This window comes from Cetorhinus maximus, chromosome 16, assembly GCF_964194155.1.
Source record: "Cetorhinus maximus chromosome 16, sCetMax3.hap1.1, whole genome shotgun sequence".
Taxonomy (NCBI): Eukaryota; Metazoa; Chordata; class Chondrichthyes; order Lamniformes; family Cetorhinidae; genus Cetorhinus; species Cetorhinus maximus.
The window spans coordinates 87,082,565-87,097,900 of NC_135894.1; the positions used below are offsets into that span (position 1 = coordinate 87,082,565).

At 45.1% G+C, this 15,336-nt stretch overlaps 1 protein-coding gene across 1 annotated transcript in view; it reads left to right on the forward strand.

Annotated features, from left to right (window-relative positions):
* The window catches only part of erg (ETS transcription factor ERG), a 276,979-nt gene that overhangs the window by 43,525 nt on the left and 218,118 nt on the right, over window positions 1-15,336 (forward strand). Inside the window, exon 3 of the mRNA XM_078560286.1 lies at window positions 7,256-7,344. The gene's annotated coding sequence lies outside the window, so the exon portion shown is untranslated. The remainder of the gene's footprint in view (window positions 1-7,255; window positions 7,345-15,336) is intronic.

The window sequence follows — 15,336 nt, forward strand, 5'->3', positions numbered from 1 at the left end:
GGAACTTGCCACGGCCCTAGCCAAGCTGTTCCAGTACAGCTACAATACTGGTATCTATCCGTCTATGTGGAGAATTGCCCAGGTATGTCCTGTACACAAAAAGCAGGACAAATCCAACCCGGCCAATTACTGCCCCACCAGTCTACTCTCGATCATCAGTAAAGTGATGGAAGGGGTCATCAATAGTGCTACCAAGCGGCACTTGCTTAGCAATAACCTGATCACCAACACTCAGTTTGGGTCCTGCCAGGGTCACTCAGCTCCTAACTTCATAACAGCATTGGTTCAGACACAGACAAAAGAGCTGAACTCCAGAGGTGAGGTCAGAGTGACTACACTTGACATCAAGGCAGCATTTGACTGAGTGTGGCATCAAGGAGTCCTAACAAAACTGGAGTCAATGGGAATCGATGGAAAGCTCTCCTCTGGAGTCATACCTAGCACAAAGGAAGATGGTTTTGGTTGCTGGAGGTTAATCATCTCAGTTCCAGGACATCACTGCAGGAGTTCCTCAGGGTAGTGTCCTCAGCCCAATCATCTTCAGCTGCTTCATCAATGATCTTCCTTCCATCACAAGGTCAGAAGTGGGGATGTTCGCTGATGATTGCACAATGTTCAGCACCATTCGCAACTCCTCAGTTACTGAAGCAGTCCATGTCCAAATGCATCTATCAAGACAATATTCAGGCTTGGACTGAGGAGTGGCAAGTAACATTCGCGTCACACAAGTGCCAGGCAATTACCATCTCCAACAAGAGAGACTCTAACCATCGCCCCTTGACATTCAATGGCATTTCTATCGCTGAATCCCCCACTATCAACATCCTGGGGATTATCATTGGCCAGAAACTGAACTGGACTAGCCATATAAATAATGTAGTTACAAGAGCAGGTCAGAGGCTAGGAATCCTGTGGCGAGTAACTCACCTCCTGACTCCCCAAAGCCTGTCCACCAGCTACAAAGCCCAAGCCAGGAGTGTGATGGAATGACTCCTCTTGCCTGGATGAGTGCAGCTCCAACAACACTTGAGATGCATTTGGCACCATCCAGGACAAAGCAGCCTGCTTGATTGACATCCCATCCACAAACAATCACTCCCTCCACCACTGATGCACAGTGGCAGCATTATGTACCATCTACAAGATGCACTGCAGGAACATACTAAGGGTCCTTAGACAGCACCTTCCAAACCTACAACTGCTACCCTCTAGAAGGACAAGGGCCACAGACACAAGGGAACACCACCACCTGCAAGTTCCCCTTCAAGCTACTCACCAACCTGACTTGGAAATATTTCACCGTTCCCTCACTGTCGCTGGGTCAAAGTCCTGGAACTTCCTCCCTAACAGCACTGTAGGTGTACCTACACCATATGGACCGCAGTGGTTCAAGAAGGCAGCTCACCACCACCTTCTCAAGGGCAATTAGGGATGGGCAATAAATGCTGGCCACATCCCATGAATAAATGAAAAAAAAGGTAATAATGTAATTCATGGTGGATCGTGCCAGTATCTTGAAAGAATGTCAATGCATTGTTTGAGCGTCACAGTAATGAATCAGGCACAATTATTTTCTGCCTTGTTTCCTTATCAGTGGCTGTTAAATGGCTAATTAGCATCACCTCCCGCCCCTATTCCATAAATTATCAAAATGTTCTTGATACTGATGCTTACAACATCGCTACAAGTAGTGATCAGAAAGTAAAAGTGAAACACTGCGGATGCTGGAAATCTGAAACAAAACAGAAAATGCTGGAAAAACTCAGCAGGTCTGGCAGCATCTGTGGAGGGAGAAACAGAGTTAATGTTTTGAGTCTGCATGATCCTTTTTCAGAGATCTGAAGAAAGAGCAGAAATGCCTGAGGAAGGGTCATAAGCACTCGAAACATTAACTGTTTCTCTCTCCACAGATGCTGCTGGGCCTGCTGAGTTTTTCCAGCATTTTCTGTTTATGTGTTACTGCTCAGAAGGCATCTTCCCTGAATGACTTGATAAATGACGAATGGTTCAAAATAATCCAAAAGGTATTCAAGAAAATCCAGCCTGGAACCTTGGGCCTAGAAATTTGACGGTGCCACAACCATTTTTGAGTTTATGGGACTCCATGGACAGAATTTTACATCCCGCAGGTGGGGGGAAACCTGACCCGGTCGGGCGTAAAATCGCGCGAGAAGACATCGGGTGTCGGTCCCGACATCATCGCGCACTCACGCGATATTTCGCTCGGTGGGCGCGTGCAGAAGCCAGAAACTCGCCCGCTGACGATTAAGAGGGCAATTAAGCCCATTAATGGCGCAATTGTCTCTGATTTTTTGTGGCCCATCCAACCTTACGGTTGGCGGACGGGCGAATCAGCCAGGCGGCCTTTGCATTGTTCATCAAACCTCATCCAAGGGGGGGATGAAATTTCCGTTACGGAATAAAATAAAAATAAATATCTGTGGACAGCATTTTTTTATCAGCCATATTTTCAGGTGCTCGATTGTGATACCTGGACGGTTTACTTGCAGTATTTTTAACCTTTATTTGATCATTTTCAGGCCTGCAGGTCCCTGAGGCAGCTCTCTGCCTTCAGGGGGCTTTCTCGCAGCGCTCACCCGTGCCCGCGGAAATGCCATTGCCCGGCCTTTTCCCGCCCCTGCCCTGGCAGTGCTGAATTTTTCAGCGCGTGTTTCACACTGGCTGGCCGTTAATTGGCCGGCGTGAAATCGCGGTCAGGGCCCATCGCGGCCGGGGGGGCCGGTTTCTCCACCGCTCCCGGGCCCACCGATCGCGCGCGCCCGCCCGCCAAAGATAACATTCAGGGGCCATGTATTGACATCGAGACTCATCACACAATCTCCAATTCTAACCCAGGAACTCAAAACTGTGACATTCCTTATTCTCTTCTTTCACAAATAATCCATGTCAACTGTTCAAACCCAAGTTTAAAGTGCCACAATTCTTGATTTACTTCATGGACTGAATTTCACTGCCCTGTCGTGGTGGGGGTGGGGTTGTAAATGTGGCGGGCCGTTCAAAAGTCCATTGAGTTCGGTGGGACCGTAAAATTCTGCCTCATGTTCTCTTTGATTATCCTCAGTCTTGGTGGCGATGTGAGCGATGGGCCACAGCCCTTCAATTCATCCTCTCAATTTAAAAAAAAACATCAGGTTTGGCAGCTTTTCCCAAAATCAATTTCCATACTTTCTACTTTGCTGCTGAAGCAGACTCCGCCGAGTGAAGGTATTTTTTATATTAGAATGATGTGGTAAAACAGATTGCAGCTCTACAAAGAATTTCAGCTGCATTAAATCAGGCCTCAATTATATTTTGTCTACAAATATCAAATAAGTCACAACGCCCTAGTCATGTGCAGTTGATAATGCCTTTGTCAACCAGTCAGTATCTAGTAAGCAAAATATGAATCATTACCAACTGCTCGTGTTTTGTTGTAATTTTAAGTGTTGGCTTGTTAGTTTTCCTTCTACTTTAAATGAAACCAGGAAACTCACCAACTTGCCATTAGTTCAGTGACTTGTTTGTACGAGTTGAGGATGTTATAAAGAAAGACTTGCATTTATATAGCACCTTTCACAGCCTCAGTATGTACCAAAATACTTTACAGCCAATGATGTGGGAACACACATGAAGAGTAGGCCCCTTGGGCCTGTTCTGCTATTCAATTAGATCATGGTTGATTTGTACCTTAACTCCATCTACCTGCCTTAGTTCTGTAACCCTTAACACAGGGACGACATATTCTGCAGTTGCTTGGCTCTCTGTGGAGGAAGTGCAGCATGCTCCAGATCAGCAGCTACATCGACAGGATCAGCCACTCTAACAGCAGTCCACAATAACTGCATTAACCATGTCACCCATGCCTTGTTTGCGAAGGCCTCCACTTTAACAGCATTGACATGGATGTGGCTGGTCAAACCCAGATGGCTGTCGGCTTTGCTTCCTTTACAGGATTTCCACAGGCTCCGGGGGTCATGAGGCAATCAAGGCATTGACCTATAAGCCAGATGGACTTTCACTTCCTTAATGTTCAGCTGGTCCTGTGACCACTGTAAATCTGCACCAGGTGTCCAGGGAGCTGACATAATACTTCATCTTTCAGCAGTCTCAAATTCTGCAGCACTTCTCTCCACCAGGTAGCCTTAGCAGTTGGTTCCCGGGGGACAATGGATTCCCACTCAATACCTGAATGATGACACCAGCGAGGAACCCTATCACAGAGGCACAGGAGAGGCACAAAAGGGGCCATGTCACCACTAGCATAACAATATAGCAATTCATTAATTTGCTCAAAATGAGGTCCATCTGCCTTGATTGATCTGGAGGCATCCTTCAATATGCCCCAGCAAGTGTCTTCAGGATTTCTGTGGTCTACCATACCCTCACAATATGTCTCTGCAGAGAGTACTGGAGCTAGAGGCAAGAGGAAGGAGGCCTCATGATGTGTTGCTGATGCCTGCAGGCATAGAACAGCCTGCCAGAGAAGCTCGTGACACTCTCACCCAGGCACGCTTCACTTGGAAAGTGTGCTTGAAGCATTGCAAGCTTCCCATCAACTCCTGTGCAAGCTCCTTCTGCCCAAACCCCATCATCAAATCTCCTCCTCAAAGATGCCCAGCCAACCATCTCATTCCTAGTTTTTCCACCTCATCAAGGCTGCTGATTCCATTCACTGGAATGAAACTACCCAGGGTCAATGGAGAATGTGACAAAGTAGAGATCACGAGAATTAGTAAGCTCATTCCTTCATTCAAATGAAGAGCATCTATTGAAAAGTTACAACATTACAAACACCCAAGTGAATCCCTTTGTGCAACTAAGATGTCTTCCTGTTCCGCTCTCTATTGCTCCTATGTGGTGCTACCCCTGTGCTTTCAGCTGAACTGGAGGCCCGTTCCCCTCCTCTGACTCGTGAGATGCCCGTGGCAGCTGTCCTCTGGGTTTTGGAGCCTGTGCAAGTTCTGTCAAAGGCTGCCTCAACTCAACCTGGGCAGACTTAGTAATCAGGACAGGCGGTAGCATGTGGGGCAACAACTGGAGGGTGAGGGCAAGGACTGAGAAGTGGGGCTGCCTTGAGAAAAGCCCTCATTGCCATCAGCCCTTTCTCTATCTTCCCTCTAAGGATCCATCTGCACTTCCTTGCTAACCAAAAGTAGGAGAGCACTTAGCTGCGCATCAGTATGGTGTTCAGCCACTAAGGTGAGGCTTTGATCGGTGTTGTGTAAGCTGGTCTCCAGACTGTGCAGGCCATTGACATGGGTCAGCATGAAGTCGGTGGCCAGCTGTGTCAGACTCCACATGAATTTGTCCACTCTTTCAATGGAGGTGGTCATCAGCAGGAATACCTGTGACATCGCGGCAGCTAGGCTAGACATTGGCTCTTCCATTGACTGCCTCGGGAAATTCTGCCAGAAGCACACACATTTTCCTTTGTGCTCCACAAGTTCTTTTTGAGTGTATGATCTGTGAGGCTCATCATCTGTGTCCAGCTGATCTGAGCTTGGACTGTCCTGCACCCTCTGATGGACACTCTCCACTGCTGTTTCTGTCTCCAGCACCCACTTCTGCTTAGGTGTGATGTGCTCCCCACCATGTGCCAACCTATCTATCTCTATCTCAGGACCCATCAAAATGTGTGTATCTGCTCTGGTGGAGCTTGCATAAGAGTTACATGATGGTGCATCCTCAGAGTGCTGCTCCTCCCTCTGAGAGCTCCTCCCTCATCCCCTCCATTGGCACTGTCAATGCACCTGTGGGGGATGAGTGGCCTGCAGCCATGCCGGATTGGTGAGGCTGGCTGGACTACTCCTGACAGGAAGGAGAACTTGCCTTTGTGCCCCCACTGCATTAATCGTCAACTCCAGAGGTGAACCAGGAGAAGCCTTTCCAGCTCTTCCCTCCATTCTGTAGCTCTTTGCTCCTTCCCGTTGGTTTGTATGTGGAAGACGCTGGTGCCATTGTGAGTCCTGATGGGGTCCCTTTAAATAGAGATCCTTCATTGCTTCATTAGCTGGGTCATCCTGCCCACTCTCACTGATTGGTTGGGGAGCCCAGAGGTGGCTGAGCAACAACAAGGCATGCAAATTAGTTAATTAGATTCCCACCCTGAAGCAGTTCTGGCAGGGAGTACATTCACAAGGTTCCGCCAATAGTCTCCATCTTTGTATAGGGAAGACCCAGAGTTCAATTTCATGTCCAGTGAAATAAAAAGAAAAGGAACTTGCATTGATATGGTGTTTTTCATTATCTTAGGATGTTCCAATGCAATTTGCAGCCATTGAAGTACATTCGAAGGATTATTGTCACTGTTACATTGTTGTAATATACAAAACAACAAGGTCCCTTTAACAGCAATGAGATAATGATCATATAATCTGTAATAGTGATGTTGGCTGAGGGGTAAATATTGACCAGTACAGTGGGAGAACCATTCTGTTCTTGTCTGGATAGTGCTGTAGGATCTTTAACACACATCTGAAAGGGCAGCTGACACCTCAGTTCAATGTTTCATTCAAATTAAGGAACATGGGGCTAAAGTAAATGAATGGAATTAAGACGTCAGCTATGATTTGACTGATTGGCGGAACAGCCCCCTGAGCCCTGAATGGCCTATTCTTGTTCCTACTCCGATCTCTTTATCCTGTACCTTTTCAAAACAAATTGATTCTAAAGCATGGACAATATTGAACTCTGACTAGAAACTGGCCCTAAACAGCTCTGATGATTGACAGGCTTGTATCATAGATGCAACCAAATCAATATCAAACCTGATCCGCGAGCAATAAATAGGGATTGACTTCATAATCCTGTCATTCCCTGAGGTGAATATGTTGCCAGGAAGGGTTAAAACCAAGGCTCGCTTATTTTCCAATCCCATATTCTAGTTGAACATATTCCCGAATGTCTATAGGTTATCATATTCATGAAACTGTTTTTGTTGCATTGAAAACAAAAAATCACAGGACAAGTTCCTTAACCAAAAATGATTCCATTATTCAAAACATCTGATGTCATTGGGCTATTTGTGAAATTGGAAAGCTCAATGTGCTGAGGTTAGTCTAGAATATAACTGACATCATCAGCTTCTGGCTATTTCAAATATATGTTTCCATAGTTAAATCTGTTCTCTTTAAATTTGACCACCGAATTGGCTGACACAGTTTGTGCTGCATTTGGTTGCTATATTAATTCACCCGGCTCCACATGTAGAGGACTTCATCTCACCACTGGCCTAATCCCTTCTTTCCCTTTACAGGAGCTGTGAGGCCTGTCCTGTTGATACCCCCGGCAGCTCAGCAAAAGGACATGATTCAGACTGTCCCAGACTCAGCGGCTCATATCAAAGTAAGTCAGTAAGATACATTTCCGTTGACTCATTGCCTGTGAAGGGGAGTTAAGAGCGCAGGAGTTGTTCTGGAGCAAAACCTTTGCTGGTTAATTATTTGTATGTTGTGTGTGTCAGTAGCTTGCTGCAAAAAATTGTAACACTAACGTGTGACAGTGAATATCTGCTGGTCCCACATCTGCTCTTGTATTTTGCCTCCAGTTTACAAAGAGCAAAGAGAAAAGAAAGACTTTCACAACCACAGGAAATCTCACAGCGCTTTACAACCAATGAGGTAATTTTGAAATGGAGCCACTGTGGTAGTGCAGGAAACATGGCAGCCAATTTGTACGCAGAAAACTCCCACAAACAGCAACGTGACTATGCTGGCGCTTCAGTTTAGCATCTCATTCAAAAGACAGCATCTCTGACAGCGCAGCACTCCCTCAGTACTGCACTGGAATGCTAGTCTTGATTTTTGTGCTCAAGTGGAATTTGAAGCCACAACCCTCTGATTCAGATGTGAGATTGTTGCCAACTGAACCAAGGCTGACGCCTAAAGAGCGCCCTGATGAAAGTCAGAAATTATAATTGTTCCATGTGCTTGGATGGTTTAACTGGTGATTGCATCATGAACGACTATCGCCTGAGGCCCACATCAACCACAAAAGCCCTTAGGATTTACTGGCTTCAGCTAGTGTAACAGGTTAGCTATTAAAGTTGTGCTCAGCACCTCTACATTAGAACAGGAGAAATTAGAAGGATTTCTGCTTCTTATCATTGTGTAATGAACCTTCTGGATAGTGTGTGTGTACCTATGTACGTGTGCGTGCATGTCTGTGTGTGTATGTGTGTGTATGTGCGAGTGTGTGTGCGAGTGTGCATGTGTTTGTGGGTTGGATTTTATGTGACCCCCACAGTGGCTGTGTTTTCGGTGGGGGGTGGCATGTAAAATAGAATGGGTGCCCACCTCACCACCTTCCCACTGGCCCCCGAGCTTACCCCCATAACACGGGGGTGGAGAGGTGGGGTGGGCAGGTGCCAAAATCGTCAGCCTGCTTGCCATATTTAAATAGCTAATCAAAGGTCAATTAGACACGAAAATTGGTGGGGTGGTAAATAGTGAGGATGATAGCCTTAGATTACAGGAGGATATAAATGGGCTGGTCAGATGGGCTGACCAGTGGCAAATGGAATTTAATCTGGATAAGTGTGAGGTGATGAACTTGGGCAGGACAAACAAGGCACGGGAATACACGATGAATGGTAGGACCCTGGGAAGTACTGAGGATCAGAGGGACCTTAGTGTGCATATCCACCGGTCCCTTAAGGTAGTGGGACAGGTAGATAATGTGGTTAAGAAGGCATATGGGATACTTGCCTTTATTAGCAGAGGCATAGAATATAAGAGCAGGGAGGTTATGCTGGAACTGCATAAAACGCTGGTTAGGCCACAGCTGGAGTATTGCGTGCAGTTCTGGAATCCGCATTATAGGAAGGTTGTGATTGCATTAGAGAGAGTGCAGAGGAGATTTACCAGGATGTTGCCTGGGCTGGAGAGTTTTAGTGATGAGGAGAGATTGGATAGACTGGGGTTATTTTGCTTGGAGCAGAGGAGATTGAGGGGGGGCATGATTGAAGTGTATAAAATTGTGAGGGGCATAGATAGGGTAGACAGGAAGGAACTATTCCTCTTGGTGGGGGGATCAATAACCAGGGGGCATAGATTTAAGGTAAGGGGCAGGAGGTTTAGAGGGGAGTGAGGAAGAATTTTTTCACCCAGAGGGTAGTGGGAATCTGGAACTCACTGCCTGAAAGGGTGATAGAGGCAGAAACCCTCATAACATTTAAGAAGTATTTGGATGTGCACTTGCGATGCCATGGCATACAAGGCTATGGGCCTAGTGCCGGAAAATGGGATTAGAATAGTTAGGTACTTGTTTGACCGGCGCAGACTCGATGGGCCAAAGGGCCTTTTTCTGTGCTGTAGACCTCTATGACTCTAGACTTGCTACCAAGCTAATTGACCCTGGTAATATGCTGTCCATGCCATAACACTTTTGGCATGGGCAGCCAGGCGGGAGTGAGCAACCTGATTTTTAAAGAGAGCCTTCAAAGGTTGGGAAGGAAGCGGGTTGCGATCATTAGGGGATCCTTTGCCGATTGGTGGGTGCCCCCCCACCTAATATCGGACCTCCCTCTTCTTCCTAACTTCTCCAGCCTTAAACCCAACACCCCTACACCTTGCACCGCCACCCCTCCCCAGCCTTGTGACCATCCGAGACCTTCCCTGCCCAAAGCCACGGACTTACTGGTTCTGTAGACCCCTGGGCTTCTTGATCTTCTTCTTGCAGTCCCGGCAGCGGCCACTAATGCGTTCTTGGCACTGCTGAGACTGATGGAGCTGCCAGCCAGTCTGATTGGCTGCCAGCTCCAGAGGGCAGGACATCCCAGGCTGGCCTTGTTTAGCTCGTTATGGTGGGTTGGCTCCTCGCTGACTTTACTTCCGGTGGTGGAGGGGAGGTGGTGAGCCGTCCACCCACACCCATTGTCATGTTCACCCCTGTGTGCGTGTGTTTGTGTGAGTGTGTGTATCTTTGTGTGTCGGTCTGTGTGCCGATATATTTGTGTGTCTTTGTGCCTGTACCTGTGCATGTGTGCATATCTCTGTGTGCGTCTGTGTGCCTGTGTATGTGTGCATATCTCTGTGTGCCTGTGTACCTGTGTATGTGTGTCTGTGTGCCTTTGGCTGTGTGTGAGCATGTCTAGGTGTGTATCTGTGTTTGTGTCTGTGTGTATGTGTGACCAATAGAATCAGGTGTAGCTGTGATTATCCCCCCTGTTGAGATTTGCTGTATAGACTCCATTAATGAAGGATGGCCACTTGATTAGGCGTCAGTGGGTTAAATAAAATATCTGCGGAACTATTTGATAACACTCTTGTGAAACACCTGGCGATGTTTTATTTTGTTAATGACACTATATAAATGCAAGATGATGTATCTCAGTTGAGTAATCCTCAAGCAAGGAGAGCAGGAAGCTGGGCAAAAAAAAAAAATGAAAGTAAAGAGTAGAGTCTGGAAATAACATCCTTGCTGCTACACCAAAGATGGGTGCTTGATAGCTATATTTTTCAGAACAGGCTGTATCCATATCTTAGTTCAAACAAACAGCCTAGCACTTCACATATGATCTCAGCTACTCAGAGGTACAAAGGAGAGGTAAAGAGTTTCCACAGAGGTAAAAAGGTGAAAAAAGAGCGAGGATCACTGCACTCAATCCCCTGAAATTTATAACTGTGGTTTCAGCTTGTGTGTAGTGCGTTGGATACAGTCAGGCAGGTCTTAATTAAGTCTTTGTAGTCTTAAGTAGGTTAACTGTACATATTTACTAACTACAAGATCTATGTACATAGATACAGTAAGGATTCAAGCTAGGAGCTGTCTCCATGCTTGCTTGTGCACAGGGCTCCGTCCAACACTAGACTGACCCCTAGGTGTGGGTCATGTGCTCTCTTACATCACCGTGTGGGCAGTTCTGTACTTAGTCCCATGTTAAACCTAAATGTGCCAAACCCTTATACTACAGCTTGCAACACTAGTAAATGGATTTTTAATCATTAATCTTCAGAAGGCCTTAACCAATGGAAGTTTCATCATAGTGGACCTCTGTTCAGGGACCATGCCCTAAGAGGGTGTTGGCGACCATGTTAACCTTGCTCTAGATATGTGGATCATCCAGTACATTCACCCAGTTTACGAGGCTCTTTAGAAAGATTGTTCTTTGTCTCCCTCGATCTCTTTTACCTTCGATCTTTCCCATCAGCACCAGATTTTCTAAACCATGACTTCTTATTACATGCCCAAGAAATTCCAACTGTCTGTTCCTGATCTTGGTCAGCAGAATTCTTTTGGTCTCAGGTTTTGCTAGCACCTCTTCATTGCTAGTGTGACTTATCTAAGATGATAGTGGATAGAACATAGAAACACAGGAACAGGAGTAGACTATTCATCCCATTAAGCCTGTTCCACCATTCAGTTAGATTATAGCTGGTCGGTCTTTTATCTTCAGCTATTTGTTTTGTAACTCCTAATATCCTCATTAGAATATCAAGAATATGCAAGTGAGCATTAACATTCACCTGATAGACAGTGGACAATGTTGGAAGACTAAAATTATACCATGACGTGATACAAGTTTTGACATCAAGAGCAAAATACCAGCATCTCTCTAGCAAAGAAAAAGCTCAGCTACATTTAGCATCATACATGTCCTATTATCACTTCAGAAATGTGTAATGATTATGTCAAGGTTGCTAGTCCTTCAGTGAGGACATCACCATAGGTTCATGGAGCATGCTCAACATAACATCAGCCACCAGTATACACCCCTCCCCCGTCCACAGAATAACTACGAAATATAACCATCCCTTCCAATGTCACAGTGTGCAATATAATGGAATATAGCGGGTGAAAGAAAGTGACTTGTAGACAGCATCAACGGTGATTATAAAATCACTAGAATTTCGATCATCAGTGTCACTAAAATCCCTTAATGAGAATTTTGCCTGCTAATATTGGGGGTCATTATTCCTTCTCCTATATACGCACCACTACACTATAATTATATGGGTATATTTAAGAGCATGTCCAGATCTTCCCTATCTCACTTCAATGGGAAAATCCCTACTGCAGACATGTTTTCCTTCAATAGCTTTCCTCTGAAATAAATAGGCCTCAAGAGAAAGAAGAGGTTAAAACCAGACATTTGCCCTTGTGATGTTGCCATTTCTCTATTTATTCTTTCAACAGGGGACCTAACTTACAGGAAGATTGTAGCTGTGGAACAGTTAGTAGGGAAGATCAATGGGAGGGGGGTTGCAAGGGGGATGTGGTTGAAGAGATTGTGAGTATGGGGGAGATCGTGGGTAGGGGAGATTGCTCATGGGGTTTCAGCTCATTCGGAGTGAACAAGATTTACTAGGGACCTGGGGGGTGCGATTGTGTTCCTCCTGGCCCAGGCAGTGTTGGAGAGGCACTTAACTGTTGGATCCAGCCACTTTCGCCATCCATCAGCTATTGGGTTTTCCCATTGAGGTGCAGAACATATTTAAACAATGCCCGCCTCTCACGGGCACATTAGCTGGCCCCTCCCAAACCATCTCCGTTAAAATTGGGTGGACCCGGTTTGAAGCAGGTCAGAGTTGAATTCAGATTTGTGAAATTATCACCCCCTGTCTCCATTAAATGGTGAACAGGGGAGTGTGATATAAATGAGTTAAGCATGCATGTGATAATGTGATAGTTTGTGAAATAGGAAGAAACTTTTTGTTCCGCACAGAGCAATCAGCATGGCCAATGTTGTGACTAACAGCTTAATGCTTTTGCACCATTGTGTAAATTTATGTGATTTTGTGGGGATGTGGTTGAATCCCTGCAAATTACAAAATTATCATCGTTGGCAGATAAAATGGAGCAGATCCCTAGCAAAAGCAGTTGGCCCTTCAATTAATTAACTCCCTCAAAAAAAGGAACAAAATAAGGATCAGGTAGAGCTGCAAGGGCCTGGTGTCATGTGAGGCAATTAAATACAGGACATGCACAGATCATGATGGTTCTGTTGAAGGGTCTTTCGGACTCGAAACGTTAACTGTGCTCCTCTCCGCAGACGCTGCCAGACCTGCGAGTTTTTCCAGGTCTTTTTGTTTTTGTTTTGGATTTCCAGCATCGGCAGTTTTTTGCTTTTATCGTGATGGTTCCTGTCTGTTGAGGCAGGGCAAGATCACGTGTTTAGAGCTTGATGATATAGGTGTGAAGGTTGAGCAGCATTTTGAAGTTTGGCTTTGGGAATCAGTGAGTTTTTCTCAGGACCTTAAATGGGTTGGGGGTAAGGCCATGATCGGATACATTGCATGTGGTCCTTGGATCTGTGGGGCAGGGAACTTGATGAGACAAGTAGCCTTTTACGATTCCATGCTTTTTTCTATTCTAATGAAAGGTAAATGTTTTTTCCTTCTGCTGCACAGGCAGTACTGGCAAGAAAGCTTGGATTGCCTGAACAAGAGTTCTGATTGCTGAATATTTGGCTTAACGTTTTAAAAAAATAACTGTGCTTCTGCAGTACGAAGTATGTGGTTTGTGTGTGTCAGGCCTAGAACTTTAACAGTGGAAAAGTAAATTATGGATGAGAACAACCCCTGATACAAGCAAGGTTTTTCTTGGCAAATTTATCTTATTCTGAGCAGTGATCGACTTTATATTCTATGGGCATATGTGTGTTTGTATTGTGTGCGCGCAGCATGAGAATGGGGGAGATGGGTTTCTTTTAGGCAGTAGCTATACTCCATGCTTAATGCCATTGTGAAATGTTTTTTTACATTGCATCAATATACGCTGAATAGTTAAACTCGCACTGTTAAATTGATTTAATGGCTTTCTGGCAGTTTGAGGACAATGAGACCTGACATGTAGGTCAATAGTTAGAACAGGGCAGAGGGTAACAGATATAAACGCATACGCTAATTTTGCCGGATCTTTTGTTTTACTTTTAATCCTTTTTAAGATGCGTATTTTCACCATGCTCCTTCATATTGGAATTCTCTTTTATTTTCTATTTGCCTCTCTTGCTCTCTCACTTTATTAACTCAGCCATTTCTCTTATACAAATACTCCACCCTGCCCTTTCCTCCTTTGTCTCCCTATTCTCTCTCTCCCCCTCTCTGCCATCCCTCTCCTCTTTCTCCAATCCCTTCCTCCCTCTCCCTCCATCTTCTTGTTCGTCTCGCCTTCCCTTATTCCTTGTCTCTACCTCCTGTGATCCCTTTCTTTTCCCTTTAATTTTTCCATTTTCTCTATCTCTCTTTACCTCTATTCCTCTCTTCTTTCTCTCTCTCTCTCCTTCCTCCTCCATCTTCCCAATTACAAGCGGTTTTCATAGAGAAGATAAGGAGAAACTGTTTCCATTGGGAGGGAGGTGGGTAACCAGTGGAGATGGATGTAAGATAGTTGACAGAAGACCAAAGGGAGATGAAGAGATATTTTTTCTAAACATGCAGCAAGTTGTTGTGATCCGGAATGCACCATCTGAAAGGATGGTGGAAGCGGATTCAGTGGTAACTTTCAAACGTAAACTAGATAAATAGTTGAAGGGGACAAGTTTTGAGGAAAAAGCAGGACAGTGGGACTAGCTGAATAGCAAAGATCGAACACAGGCAAAATGGAGCACATGGCCTGCATCTGTGCTGTTTGATTCTATCTATCCCCTTTCCTCCTACTCCCACCTGAAAATAATCTTCCCCCTTTCTTATTGCTGCTTTCTTTCACTTCATTGTGTGACACTTTGTGCAGACTTGTTGCATGCTCTTGTGTGCCACATATTCTTGTCTGACTCTTTTAATTGGAAACAGGAGAGTCTGCACATGGACAGCTTCGGAAGGTATTGTGTGCAGAAGTTATTGGTCAAACGTGCCTGTAAGAAGAAAAATGACTGAAACAAAAATAAATCTAAGATCCTCACTTATGAGGCTTTCTGAATTTGTTACAATTTGCAAATGAGAACAACATGCAAAAACATGGCACAATAATGCAGAAAGTGCGCATCATCACTGTCGTTAGAACTAGATTGCCATAACCCGTTCCTTGGAGCAAGTTTAAAGAATATTGTGTTAGAATTCACACGTATATGAATGATTGCATTCCATTTGTAGTTTATTGTATAATAATTTTGGTTTATTCAGTAATTATTTTCCTTCTTTCCAATTTTTCCCCCTCCCCTCCCTTGCTGGGTGACTGAAACCCTCTGCTACCTCCAGTCAGCTGACCATTGTTTGTGTTTGAGTCCGGGCTGTCATTGTGGTATTCTTTATTGCTGCCCTTGGCTGAGATTTACGAACAGCACAGATTCCAATATCAAAGTCATGAGATGCTTTATGGGTAGTGTTCCTGCCTTTTCCAACTGAGCCATCCAAAGAAGTCATTCTAACAGGTCATCACAGGTTCATGATATAACCTTGT